A 15,965-nucleotide genomic window follows, 5' to 3' on the forward strand; every position below is an offset into this window, starting at 1 on the left:
GGTGGAATACACTGAATGTAGTGCAAAACAACTAATTTCTGATAGTAAACTGACACCCATTCTATTTCTGCCATACTCCAAGTTCTCGCACAACTACTGATACAAAGGACGGATGGATTTGGAATGTTCGCTTTGTCGCGTCCAGTGTAGACAGCCTCAAGACAATATGATGTGGTACATCTCTCATCCTTAGATTCACCAATACAATGGTGGGTGATGAAGAGAGACCGGTGTGTTGTGTGTTTCAAAATATTAGCTTTTGACCGTTTGAAGCCAAACAAGTTAAGATGCCATTTAGAGACCTCACAAAAACAACGAGAAGCATGTTGAAGTTGTAGTATTGCATCAATGTTTCAAATAAATCTTATAGGATTTTGCACGCATGGTCATGTCTGAGAGTGTCTTTATGAGGGTGCTTGTAGGTCTTGTAAACTAAGCGTCAAGCCCTGTGTATTCATGGACAGAGTATAAGCATATGTCTCTAACATAATTGTATTTTTAGCTAAGCAGAATCATGAATGTTTCTATTCTGGTGTCATCATTGCCCTGTGCATTGGGAACCACAACTAAGTCCAAGCCTATTCAAGTCCATCCCTGATATAATACAAAATGTACCATTTTAATGAACCATACATGTTAACAGTTTGTCTTTAGAATTAATCATTTTAACTCTTTTGTCTTGTTTCAAGTATTGTGACAATATCATGTATCTAACCGAGTCATGTCATGAGTGTATTGTTAGACCCCTGTGTGTAGCGTCTTTATCCAAAGTTTAGCCTGTTAGTGTGGAGTGTTGCTTTGAGACCTCAGCAGAGTTTCAAATGCTAGTGTACACAACAAGTGTCAGGAACAGATATACTCCTTCTAAAATTTCTCATACAATGACATGAACTAGGGCTGGAGCGCGTGTTTATGGGTCATAACATTTCTTACAGATTTCTGTTTGTTGTACATCAGATACATTAGCACAGTAGGCCTACATTACATTTATTTGAATGCATTAATGAGAGCATGATTGTGTGTGTGTGAATTAGTCATACTGTCTCTATTAATTATGACTGTGGTTTGTAGTTAGTCTTCAAAGGTAGACAAATCTATGCTATAACGGTTGAGTTTCTAAGCTACTGATAAATTACAGGACAACGTTGACAAGTTTCTGTGCACGATCTTCACGTGATGTGTGAGCTATTGTCTGTATGAGTGTTCGTGTGTCACTATATATCAGGCATTAGTTAAACATAATACACATCCGACGGTCTAAAATTGCTTCAATGTTCAAACGGGCAGATATTAAAACGCATACAATTGACAAAGTTTTGTGAGGATGCAAGTAAAAGTAGGGCTAGGCCGATAAATGATATATCGGATTGTGATAATGTCGATAACGATGATATAAACTCAGGACATTTTTACTAGATATAGATTACTCTAACACCCAATCACACAGCAGAAATAAACATGACAAGAGCCAGTCAGCGTGCAGCTTTTAACTTGCACATCAAAAGTACACGCTAACTAACCTTGAGTCATCATCCAAAGATGACAAATTTGTTGATAAAAGGTAGCACGAATTGTTACTCATTTTAACCGCGTCACACAGACCATTTATCCGCTTGGGTCAAAGTCCAAACGGCAGCGAGCTCACTAGAAGAGATCCGTTTACTCTGATCGGTCACGCGAACACTAAACAGCGCTGTGAGATCCAGTGAGAAGCGCGTGCATTTAATGAAAATTACAAATGTCTCTGTGATTTAAACTAGTTTAAACCCAGATGAAACCGCGCTGACAAACAGGAGAAACACTGCTCAATGATACAGTTAGAAGGCTTTTCGATCTTATCCATAATTTACCATGAATTTACTTTTGTGACACTAATTACTGCACTGTGGCAGAAAAGTGGGATATTCATGTAGAATTGTATTATATTATTAATGTAGACGTGTATTGAATGTATTAAAGGAGTGATAGAATATTACAGTATTTTTATGTGGCTATAGAATTTGTGCATTTACTAAATGTTTTAAGCTAGGTCTACTGTTTTTCATACAAAAACCATAGAAACCATATAGATATATTAGGCATGTGCCGGTATCAAATTTTCATGTTGCGATTAATTGCTGAAGCTTTTATCACGGTATACGGTATTATCACGATATTGAAATAAGTTGCAAAAAAAGTGTTGTCATACTATAACAGGTTAAATCACTTTCTTATAACAAAAGAACCAAACATTTAAATACAATAAAGCAACACACAAAAATGTACAAAGTAAACAAATATTTAAAACAGATTAAAGTGCAAAATAATTATAAAGAACAATAGGTATGCTGAAATGTACATTTAACTAAGATTAATACATGCTTTAGAAGTATTGTTCATTGTCAGTTTGTTAATGAAGGAACCAATGTTAAATACTGTGTGCACAGAATGCAGAATACAGAATGTGCACTTCAGCGTGTCTCCTCATTCCGCCATGTGCTCGGCTCATGCACGGCCTATTTACATCAGTGCGCGTTCCTCTTTGACGTGTTTTTCATTTTAAACGGTTGATGGGTAAAGTATTCTTAAAATTCATTCTAAAAATAAATAATTATTCACGGTATTTTGAAGTGCCCACGATAACAATATTGTGCATGTTCATTATTGCGGTATATCGTATTACCGTTTACCGGCACATGTCTATTTACCATGGTAGTGAAGAGCTATATATATGTTTTTAACTGTGGTTATCATGATAGAAATCTATGATCCTATGAAATGCCAATGGTTAATTTTAATAAAACTCAGTCATAATATTAATTTTACCATATAAAAATTAGGTGGTTACAATTTTTACAGATGTCCGTGTTTTTGTTAATGAACAAATTTACATCTGCATCCTAGCTCAAGCTACTACTAATGTCAATTCCCAGTCAAATATGCATTTCTAAGAGACAAAACATGTAAAATTATTAGGGCTGAAACGATTCATCGAGTTACTCGATTAACTCTATTACAAAAATTCCTCGAGGCAAAAATTCTGCCTCGAAGCCTCGTTAAATTCCTATGACTCGCACTATACGCGCAGGGATCTGATTCACACGGACCGCTGTTCTATGTTCAGGAAGCACACCATAGCGCGTGATACATTTTGAATTTAGTTTAGATTGTAGATGCCCAGAATCACTAGAGTAACTGCATGTTTTACACAGTTTATGTAAGTTGATTACCGTTCAGCTGCCACACACACGCGAGGCGCGCGCAAGCCCCGAAGCCAGATCGCTTTCACTTTCATCCTCATAAAGTTTGTCAAGTAAATGCTTTTAAAGCCTTGCCAGTTTGAACATTGAAGCGGTTGTGCACTATTCAAAAACAACAATACGGAAAACTTATCCGTTCAGTGCTCAGCTTTTTTCTGTGACACGGTGTCTTTGACAACGAGCGCGCGCCCTGAAGGCAGACCTCTTTTCGCGCGAAGAGCAGCGCAGAACTGATAGTAGAAAATCAGTAACACACGCATGCACCCTCCTCTCTCTCTCTCTCGCGCCAGTCAGACCAATCGTGGCAATGCATCACATATGCTTAAACTTTTATGTAGCCACGCAACAATAATTTCAGCTTGCGTTCACTGTATACACCGGGACGTGATGTTGTGACGCGATTTTTCGAACGAATGCTTCACCTTAAATGCACCGCTATGCAAGTGATGCAAGCCAAATGCAGCGTTCTATTAAAATGAATGTATGTATTTCTGCTGTACCAAACTGCAAGGAAGCCTCACGCACGCGCGCACACACACACACACACACACACACACACACACAGGTTGCTAGGTTACCATAGCAAATAGGCTCACCACATATGATATATTATTTGTTAGTAGCCTAATGGTAAATGCTGCAGGTGTAGAAATCTTCATAAAAGATATTTACTTTGATGTCAGCGCTAGATTACAGCATGAAACCTGTTGTGCATATTAATAAATTAAATTGCTTTTCCTCTTCATTTTCGTTATGCATTATTTGTTTTGGTTGTTTAAAAACACGGGAAAAAATTTATCCGATTAATCGATCGATTAAGTGATAGATTAATCGATTACAAAAAGAATCGATAGCTGCAGCCCTAAAAATTATTAATACTGCAGCCTGCACTGCAAGCTGTGCCGAAGATATATGCCAAAGTCAGGCAACACAAACCTGTTTCATGACTAGAAACAATATCACCCGTTAACAAATGCAGAAACTAAGACATTCATTTTTACTATTAAGAAATTTATTTTGTCGAGGCAAAATGACACGAAAAGTGTAAGGAATTCAAAAACGTGAAGTGTTTGTCATATTCTGACAATAAAAAGTAGTTTAAAACCACAATTAACAATCTGGTTTCTACAATTTTCACTCGGGAGCAAAAATCTGCCTTTAAATTTGAAAGGAATAAATATTTGACATTTATCGTGATAATTATCGATATCGACTGATATGAAAAGATTTTATCGATCACTTTTTGGCCATATCGCCCAGCCCTAAGTGAAAGTGATCTGGCTTCAGGGCACGCGTGTTGTCAGAGACATGACATAAGTCGGCTCTCTGTGTCACAGAAAAAAGCTTGTGAGCACTGAACGGAAATGTTTGTCATGATGTTCTTGAATAGTGTAAAATCGCTTTAATGTTCAAACTGGCAAGCTTTTAAACGCATTTAATTGACAAACTTCATTAGGACGCAAGTGAAAGTTATCCAGCTTCGGGGCTCCTGCGCGCCGCCCTGTGTGTGCATGTAGCACTGCATATAAGAATGGCGATTAACTTGTGTAAACTGTAAAACATACAATTAGCATAGTAATTCTGAGCATCCAAATTGTATAAACAAAGATAACTGCTCCTGAATCTTTCCGTGTGCATGCAAACTGCACTTGATGTGACTGATGGGGCGGAGTCACGTGACTAAAACCGAAATAACCGACATGGGACAATTATGTCTGTTCTGATTTTCTGTTTCGATTACTTTTTGATTAATCGTCCAGCCCTAACATGAACTATCTTACCAGAGCCACCAACATCTAGGAAGACCGTTGTTTGGAAGTTTGAGTCCAATGTGAAAATATGCAAAAATGACTTTGTTGTCCTAAATCGTTGAAATATTTCAAAACCATACCCCAACTCATTGTTTTGGTAAAGGGTTTCTTCACCATTCCCCCCAAACCGCTTTGTCATCCACATGAGTGAACTTGGGTTTGATTTTAACATTGTGTGATTGAAATGTTCTGTGAAAAATGAGTAGACCATGTTTTTATTCCTAAATCATCTTTGGTTTGCTCCAAGATAGTTCTCTAAATGAGGGCATGATACACTGCAGATGTTGGAGTAGCGGTGTTATTTGACTGAGGGATCTTTTGTGAGTTACTGTGTTTGTCCTACAGCTTCATAATCTAGACCTTTCTGCAATGATTTTTACAGGTGCTATTCCCATATTTAAAAATCTAACGTCAGCATGAAACTGCATTTGCAACCCATTGCACTTAGGTAATGTAAAACACTTCCAGTGTTTTTAATAAATGAAAATGTAGGATGTGACACAATTTTATAATTTAGAAGTTGTTTGGATTTGTGAAAGTGGCTATTTGCCTGAATGGATCTGGTTGGAGGAGAGTGCTTGATTGAAGTAAGAGAGTTTTGTTATGTGAGCAAGAGCTGAAACTTTTTGTTTTTAACTCTTGAAATAATGTGCACGGATGAATCATTCAATAAGACCACTATCATGTATTTATTATTTATTTTTGATGTCATGTTGACTTTACTTTGCAAGCTTAATGATAGAGATCCCTACTTTGTTCTAGGCAAATTGAGCCTTGTTATGAACTCCACTCTCTGAAGATGTGAAACTGACATTGATGGAACAGCCCATTATAACCCATGTCAGAATTTGTTTACCCAATTCTGGTGTCCTGTGTTTATGGTTATTGTGTTCAACTTGGGACTCAACCGCGTCTGTTCCTTTTCTTCAAAATATTTGTTTAAGAATCTACAACCTTATATAATACTTTTAAAATTATTCCTACATCAGTCAAGGCATTGAAGAATGCAGATTGTTTTTTCCAAACTTCATTTACATCCTTTATCTTTCCGTTTGGGGTACATGTAGTTGCTTTTATAAGTCTTTCTTTCATGTCACTCATAGTTTAGAGACAATGTGGCAATAGTCTATAGACCAATGAAAATGTAAAGAATGTGTTTCTCTGTCAATCACTTGCTGGTCACTTAAGGTCCATACTAGGTGGCTCTTAATGCTCTTTTCCTACAGTGGTCAGCTAGCAATTGGAGGCCATTTGGTAATCAAATCTTGGAGCACATTCCCTTGTCCACTCCTTTATTGAGTTGCTCTTTGAAAGCAAAAGCTTTTGGTTTCCATGCACGGGGGCTTGACTGTTGCTAAGCAATGTGCTTCATTGACCCTAGGACATGATAGTATGGTGCCAGTCTTTTTTTCACAATCACGGAGACGGTCTGCCGTCTTGCAGATGGTTCAGGGGGACTGCAGTGGTGGGCTGGCTGCTGATTAGCTCAATGCATTAAAAGAGCTCTTTTGTTGTTAATTGTGTGCTTGGGGACTGGTCAGTCTGCAGCTGCTCCAGGCCTCTTTATCATATTCTGCGAGGGGTTAAATTATGAGAAAAGAGAGGGCCAAATCCGGCTTTCTTTTGTCCCATTAGCTGGCAGGATTAGATTTTGCGTTGAAGGTGTATTAGATCTCATGGCTGGCCTCTCTTTTTGACGTTCTTGAAACTCTTGCTTAGTTTAAAAGATAGTAATTCAATGAAGGTCTGTTAAAGCTTTGCTGATTACATCTGTTCTTCAGTAATGGTGTTGAACCAGTACTAGACCACTGTTTACCAGCTGTGGCTGATGCAATTTGCTCGCTTTCTAGAAATGTCTTTATGGCGTTTTGGACTCAGCTGTACATTTTACTTTAGTCTCCATAAGAATCCACAGAATCTTGCCATAAAAATTTTAGTTGCAACCAAAAGTATAACTTAAAATTAATCAAACAGTCCGGTTGGGACCGTAAAGGGGTGATGCTTAATCAGGGGTGGTCTTGTAAACCTTTTAGTTTACTTTGTTATACCTAAACAATAGGGTTGTGACAATACATCGACATGGATTGACACATAGATCAAATGACTAACAATATGATGTATAGATGCAACACGTAAAAAAAAAACTTTATTTTTTTTCAAGAGAGTCCTTCATTTTGTCAATCTTCTCGCAATTTCCGTCAATGCATTTCCAGTACCAACGTGTGCCTTCTCATTTAAACATACCTGTCAGGGATCGACAACCGTGTTGCCCCGGTTAGTTGAAGCTACCTAGCACTAGATTTTATACATTGCACATTTTAGCACAGAAGCCTGAAAGACTTCTTGACTGTTGTCATGTCATAAACTTTCATCAGATCTCATGTGACTTTATTTTTTTTCCCATTATAAAAAAAAAAACTAGTTTTTTTTTTTTATTTGTTTTTTGTGGATGTCCTAATTGGGATACAGAATGTGCAATTTTCAGGGAAATGTTCATGTTACAAATCTTGTTGGCATTTGTGACTTAATGAAAATGTATCTGGTTGTGTAAAATAGGCAGACACATAATTAATATTAATATATCAATCAATCTAGCCCTGGATCGAATTGAATTGTAATTGTATTAGAGTTTTTTGAGAATCGATATCAGGTCATATTGTGTACATATCCCATTTACACCCGTTATACTTGCTGTTAACTTGTTGTTAACAAGTATAATACACAAAAGTTAACAAATGTATTATACTTGATTATGTGATATACATGATTAATGTCATTTTTTTTATATTTTCAGTCCCATTTTATAAATAGAAAACACTATACTGTTTTTATATTAACATTTTATATACATTTAACTCGATGCGGAGCTGCAATAAATATTTAATCAAATGGTTGGTGCTAATCTGAGGTAAAAGGATAGGTAAAAATTTTTGATTGGTGTTAAAGTAGTCACCAGTCACCACCACCAAGTCTTTTCTGCATGTTGCTACTGGTTGGTCGCTAGGTGTTCCTGTGGTTGTTTTAGTAATGTTTATAACCATCTTTCCAGTGTCCTCAGTCCCATTGGTTGTTACTGTATTAAGTAGTTGTGCATTTGTATAAAGTTTGTATAAAGTCTTTGGTGGTGTGAACAGGGCTTTTACTGATGCAGCTGTTGGAGTACAGAAGAATGTTCTAAACTACTAGTGAACTTTTGCAGGAAAACAACTTGATATGCTTAAAGGGCACCTATTATGCAAAATTCACTTTTACATGGTGTTTAAACATAAATGTGTGTTGGCGATGTGTGTACACAACCACCCTATAATGGTAAAAAATCCACCCACTCCGTTTTTTTTTTTTTTTTATCCCCATAAATCATAAGCAGTGTCTCAGAAAAAGCCGTTTGCAGATTCCTGGCAAAGTGATGTCACATTTCACGGGGCCCGCCCACGAGTCTTGATGGACACTGCCATATTGGCATAGACCCCGCCCTCAGAGAGCTGTACAGAGTCCACCATGAGAATTTAACAGTAGCATTCAAGTAAGAAATGTGTTCTTAATAAAGCTACTAAAGTTCATTCAGTCAAGAGCAGTGAGTGATTTTCTGTTTATCTCTTGTTGATTGATTCATATTAACAGCAGATATAGCAGTAGGTACTGTATATTACACTGCTTTCACTTAAGTAAACAGATCTAATATACACACAATTTCTGTACATGCTTCATAGGTGCACAGACATAACCAACTCTTTTCATGTGAACTTTGTGTGTTTCTGACACATCCTTGTGTGCATTTGACAGTTTAATCGCAATAACACATGAAAGGGAACAAGTCTAGTTTAATGGCCTACTCACGGACGCATCGACATCCAGCTCTCTGTGCGCATGCGTCAGGTGTGTGCTCTGGTGTGAAAATCCGTCTCCGGCGTGACGACTCCGATCTTTCAAATATTGCAATTTAATAATTGTCTAATCGATATGTCATCCTCAATAAACCCATCTCCGGCGTGATGACTCCGATCTTTCAAATATTCCGATCTAATATGACCCCTGACCTGTAAAGTTGCCAGAGTAATAATCATACCCTGTTTGTTAATTGGCCAGAGGAGAACTGGCACCCCGACTGAGCCTGGTTTCTCCCAAGGTTTATTTTTCTCCATTATGTCACCTGCTCCATTATGGTTCCTTGCCACTGTCGCCTTTGGCTTGGTTTTCTCAAAATGTTCAACTAAATATCCAAATTAATCTAATTAGTAAACTAAATTAACTATATAAACTAAATTACTGATCTGCCCACATTGTCACTGTATGATAATTGAAATGAGCGGTTTTCTCCGGAGCAGCTGTACGGCCAAATAAAATTCTGTTGCATTATTTTCCTGTTTAACACTGTGAAGCTGCTTTGAAACAATCTGCATTGTAAATAAAGTTGACTTGACTGTGCTCAAGTTGAGAGCATAGACTGTAAGGTTGAGAGTGATATGGCTTTAAAACGCATGCATATGTTCATGATGATGAAGAAATGCAATGTTGCGTGAGCATGGCTACGATAGAGATCATAATCAAAGCCAAACAGATGTATCATGTTTCAGTTTTCATTTGTGTGTTCACGTGCTGTGAAGGCTCTGCCCTCTGGGGTGGGGAGCAGCAGCTCATTTGCATTTAAAGGAGACGCACACAAAACTGCTCATTTTTCTCTAACCCAAAAATTGACATTTTCAAAATGGTATATTATATGATCTGTTAGGAATTTTGATCTGAAACTCTGGGGACACCTGAGACTTGTATTACATCTTGTAAAAAGGGGCATAATATGTGCCCTTTAAGTTAGCTAACCAAAATAGGGGACATTTTATTAGTATGAGTTTTGAATCATTTGTTAAATTCAGTGTGCAGTTTGTTGATGCTATCTCCTTCCTCTGTGACTTCTGCTAAATGCTCCTTTCAAAGCAATACCACTTTTTTTCCCATGTATCTGGTATATTTTCAAATGTTCAACCAGCATTATTGTTTGCACAGCTGTCTCAAAGAGCCTGTGGCTTATGTGAAGAAACTCATACTTAAAGCCGGACGATTAATCGAAACCGAAATTCAGAACCTCTAATCGACTTCATTTTCCCATGTAGGTTTTGTTTTTTAATCCTGTTAATACTTTGCCCTTAAAAACATACTATCGCGCTTGTAGTGACATGACTCCGCTCCATCCAGTCAGTGGCATGGAAGCAACACGGAGGCAACACGCAGACAGCGTCCTCACGAAAGTTTGTCAAATGTGTTTAAAAGCTTGCCAGTTTGAACATTCAAATGATTTTACACCATTCAATGACATCACTATGGAAAATATGGCACTTCAGTGCGCGCGAGCTGTTTTCCGTGACACAGAGAGCCGACCCACCTCGTGTCTCTGACAACGCACGAGCCCTGAAGCCAGATCACTTTCACTTGTGTCTTCAGTAAACTTTGTCAATTGTATGTGTTTTAAGGCTTGCCAGTTTGGACATTAAAGCAATTTTAGACCATCGGATGTGTATCACTGCGCTGATGCATTGTGACACACGAACATACAGACATTTCACGCGAAGATCGCTCGCACAGAGAGGAGTGCAGAAACTCATTGTCAACGCTGTCCTGTGATTTATCACTAAAGTAGCTTAGAAACTCAAGAGTTATAGCATATTTTTCTACTTTTGAAGTAACTACATACAGCGCACAGCTTCACAATTAATAAAGAGACGGTATGACTAATTTACACACGCAATCTCTCTCTAACTAATGCATTCAAATAACTCTACTCTCATGGTGTAGAGAACTCCCACCTTTTAATAGTCAAGCATATTTACAGTACATACCTTGTCAGTGAAATATGAGGACAAAAACAATATAATTGTTCATTAATTGTAATCGACGTTTTGATTTTAGGTCATCTCGTCCAGTCCTACTCATGTCTAAGGCCCTCTGCAACACAAGGCCAGTAGTTCAAATTTTGACTTGCTGTTCAGGCTTAGTGGTTTCTTCAAAGTCACTATTGATAGTGCAAGATTGAGATCTGTGTAACTCTAGAGCTCCTGGATCAATTTTTGTTGCCATTGAACCTGTTTGCTTTGTGTTAACAACTCCAGTCCCTAAGCATTAAGCCACTGCCACCACATATATGCATAATTAGTAAGGGTCAGACACAGCCTGAAGTGGAGATGGCTTAATTAGGGCTGCAGTAATTGTCACTTAGCTAAACCGAGTCTCCGATACCTGACCGTGTGCCATGTTGCTGTTCCTCGGGCAGATTGACCTGAATGAAGTAATGGTAATGTAATAGCCCTGCCATCTTCGTTAAGTTCCTGGACTTTAGAGGCCTGGATGAGCTAATAGAGCTGTTGGAAAATGTAATGGGACGAGTCACGGGTCAGCGTTAGAACAGATCTGCCCTACATTCCTCTTTCACGCTGAAGCATGAGACGTCGTCAGGCTTAAATAAAATCATACTTCTTTCTTGCTCTGACTCTATTTGGTCTCAAACCACATGAAAGATGATGCTGATGTTCATGTCACTGGATTGGATCTCGCAAACCGAGCCAGGAGACACAGTTTACGTGTCAATTACTGTTAGTGTCTGGTTCTGGGATAAGGGCAAGGCATAAATGCATGCACGCCTCCATTCAACAGTGATATGCCCTTACTTGTGGGTATCCGAGGTGGGATCTCAGGAAGCTTATGTAGATAAGAGGCACAGCAGTCACGTTTAATGTGGATTGAAGCCCATGTTTACTTTGCTCCTAAGTGATTTTACTGATTGTTACTGTTTCACGGTATTGGGACAGTAATGGCTCATGTAGCCTAGCCTTAAACGTTAGCCATATATTCATCATTAATTAGCAGTGCTTTATTTATGTCTTTTTAAATAAATTTCCTTTATTTTGAAAGCATGTCATTTTTCATGTCCCTAGTATTGATATATATTTTCGCTAACTTCATTGTGCTTGATTTTTCACAACCTTTGGCCTCATGCAGAAGTATGCATACTTATCTTTTCAGGACCAGTAAGAATATGGTGGATGATACTATTGAAATAACTTTTAACTAGACCAACGAGTTATCTGTGCTTTCATCTTAGAAGGCGTATGAGAACTACGAGAGCACGGATGTGTAGTCATTAATCATTTCCACTAATTCCACTATATCATTTTGTGCGTGAAAGTATTTTGACATTATTCATAAAACATGTATTGATGTTTAAACAATGCACTACAATGTATGTTGTGTAGCTAGTAACAAATCATGGTAAAGGCCTATTGAATAACATGTTGAAGGATGTTCATTGAAAGTGTACAAAACAGTGACAAGCCTAATGTCACATGATTTAACTTATTCATTGTCTATTGTTTTTTTTTTTGTTAATTCAATGCATGAGAGCTTAGTTTCATTTGGGTGTCTAGTCCTGAGTTTCATATACCTATATATTTTGGATGTATTTATTTATTTATGAAACAGAAGAGAAAAAAACTTTCCCTGAGACTGTTTAGAATAGTACATTTGCAGCATCACATACTACAAATAACTGAATATTATTAGGCTATTTTATATTTTTGGGGTCACACTAGGGTCCAATTTTATTACTATTAATAACTACGACTTTTGCCTCAATAGGGATGCACCGAAATGAAAATTCTTGGCCGAAACCGAAAACCGAAAAAGAGGAAACCAAGGCCGAAAGCCGAAAACCGAAACACCGAAAGAAATTATGCCAATTATTAGTACCATTGCATTTATGGCTATGACTGTGTACTAACTTTACTAAAATCAAGGCATTGCAATTGCATACATTAATATTAAAGTTTCAAAGAATAAATCAATTACAAGTTATGCCAATATTTATTTAGCACATTGCAACAATGCACAGTATAAAATAAAATTCTAACTAAAATGTTTAACTTGACCCCACTCATTTGTACATTAAATAATAATGTACAGGCCTACAGAAAGGTTTTTAAATTAAATGTTCTCTCATAAAAACAAAGTGCATTTAGGTCTAGTGCATTTAAAAAATTTCTCTGTAGGACTACTACAAGAAAGTGCATTCAGAACAAGTGCACAGGTTCGGTACAGCAGTTTTAAAAAATGGCTTTTTATTTATTTTTATTGGTTTACTGAAAAAAAAAAAGTATCTGTCCTTAAATTAATTAAATTATAACTAAAAGTTTATTGAAGATATTGCTCTAAACTATATAGGGAGCCCTTACTTGCACATTAATATTAAAGGTTAAAAACAGAGCCCAAACTATTAGCCTAAATTCATTTGCTATGTATTTTTAGGTCTAATAATCAACACTCAAATAACATAGTACACAAACATGTACACTTCACATAAGGCAGTTTTTGCAATAACTTCTAAATCTAATTATAAAATAGTTTTTTATCCAATTCGTTGTTGAAATAGAATCATTTAAACACAGTGTCTGTCATTTTATTTAAACATAAATGAAATAATCAAGATATCATTAACAGGTTAAGTAGAATATAATGAATATAACGGCTAATATAGGTCATATATTTAGTGAAAGAGTTGATTTTTCTAGTGAACTAACAGCTGAGGACACTGAGGTGCCTGAGGTAAATGTGATGCTACATGACCGTTTAGTTTACAGCAGTTATAGTGAGGTCTTTCCGCCGTTGAAACACTGACTGAGCGATTACACCACATATGATACGTGACAGTAAGTTGTAATGTATCCTCAACACACCTTAGATGCAGTGTTGTGCGTGAACGAGTTCAAAAGAACGCGTTCATTGAACACGCTCATTTTTTCGTGAACGTTGAACTGAACGCAACACATTTTTTAATAAAGAACTTGAACGTGAATTAGTTCACATTATGTGTCATGAACGGCAGACATCACTGTAAATGAACGTTGGAATTTGTTTTCCATTGAAAACTGAGTGACATCTGTTTTCTCTTTTGAAACGCAACGAGAGAAAGTTCCTCCCTCCTGTATTCTCGCTGGTGCCGCTTAAATCATGTATCACCAGACAGAAATGGTTTTGACATTGTGTGCGCAATGCATTGCGGGCAACGTAGTGTCCGGCTGAGAATTGAATAGCATACTGGCTTCCGCACAACGTTACCCGTGATGAATTGCAGCAGAGCGGGGTAGGCATAGCAACGCCGCGTAGCAGGCAACGACGAGAGCGCGGAGGGCTAGAGGAGCGAGAGAGAGAGAGAGAGACAGACCAAAGACGAGAGTGAGAGAAAGCGCTGCAATTTAAAAAAAAAAGGCTAGTGGAAGTGATGGCACGGAGACGGACACCGACAATTGCAGTGTCATGAGCAAATGTCTACTACAATGAGCAGCTTCAAAGAACGTATAGTGATTTCTAGCTCGTAGTGTGAAAAAAAGTATTTATTTGAATATCTCACGAAAAAAGTTAAATGAACTGAACTTTGAACTAGTTCAGAATTAAAATTGTGAACTTTGAACGTGAACTGTTCACTTTGAGCATGTATGAACTGAACTTGAACTAGTTCAGAAAAGCTGTGAACTGGCACAACACTGCTTAGATGTTCATTCATGTTTATTCTTAAGGAAGAGATGATCGATCGCGCTCACAGATGATCGCGTTCACGCGCGCGCGCTGCCGCCAGATTGAAGTGTGTTCCGCGCTTAAAACATGCCCACTGTTAAAGATTGCGTTCGGTTTCACAGTGAAGTCTGGTCCTCTTCTAATCGAGAACATGAGCTCTCGTGTGCATGGAGCAGACGTGGGTGTTTCTTAGATATACTGAAATACGTCCACACCGCAGACATGTTGCTTCAGACAAGCACGTGCAGGTCGCGGTTTCTGTTTGCGTCATCACAACATTTCGGCCATGTTGTTTCGGTGATAAAAGTCTTTCGGCCGAAAACCGAAAATGCACTTTGGGGGCATTTTCGGCCGAAAATTTTCGGTGGCCGAATATTCGGTGCATCCCTATGCCTCAATAAACTCCTTCATCTTATTAATAGTAAGGTTGTTAAGTTTAGCTATTGGGTAGGATTAAGGGATGTAGAATAAGGTCATGCAGAATAAGGCATTAATATGTGCTTTTATTTAAGTACTAATTTACAGCTAATATCCTAGTAATGTGTATGCTAATAAGCAACTAGCTAATAGTGAGAATTAACTAAAGCGTCCATTTGAAAAATCAGAGAGGACCTCATGTTCTTCCCCTCAGCATTTCACTTCTGCATTGTTCAAATTTACACATGTACACACCCCTGCGGTCATCGGCGCCACACGTTTTGCAGAATGTTTTTGCAGACTTGCACCTGTAGCACTTGCTTGTTCCCTGTGCAGCCACTGCAGTCAGGATTCACTGGCCTTTAATTCAGAGCCAAACACGGCAAAGAACGTTCTGTCATCAGTCTGGTGTGGATGTGCGCTAGCTCCACTTAGTGGACAAAACGACTGAGAAAGGCATGTTGAGGTGTTGCTTTTGTGATGTTGCCTTAAATAGAAGGATATTGTTAATTAATGAGCTGAGTGTTTCAGGTAAAAGGACTCGTGTCCCTCAGTGAAATAGACCCGTCTCAGAGTAACATGCTATTATTGCCCGTTTTAGATGGGAATGCTGTGTCATCTGTGGAATGTTCCTTTTGTAAACATTCCAGCATATTTGTCACAATTTTCAGCAGGGTGTAGTCAGTGACTACCCACCAGTCAGCACATATTTGTGCTCACACTGACGTGAGACTGTCATCAATTAATGATTCGGGAAGTATGTTTAAAAGTGTGACTGATTTAACTTCTGGTTTATCCAGCACACTGGACATGGAAGGTGTATAGTCGATTACATGTCATTTGTGGATACCGTGTTCTGTTCTAAGCTCTGTTGTGCATCAAGTGTTGGCAAATTTAGTAGGACACCTGGGTATTCTATGCTTACTGAAAGTTTGCATACTAT

General features: G+C 37.9%; 1 protein-coding gene across 3 annotated transcripts in view; it reads left to right on the forward strand.

The window, feature by feature from the left end:
• kat6b (K(lysine) acetyltransferase 6B) overlaps positions 1–15,965 on the forward strand; it is a 54,955-nt gene that overhangs the window by 4,797 nt on the left and 34,193 nt on the right. The window lies entirely within an intron of this gene.

The sequence above is a fragment of the Gobio gobio genome (genome assembly GCF_949357685.1).
Source record: "Gobio gobio genome assembly, chromosome: 18".
NCBI lineage: Eukaryota > Metazoa > Chordata > Actinopteri > Cypriniformes > Gobionidae > Gobio > Gobio gobio.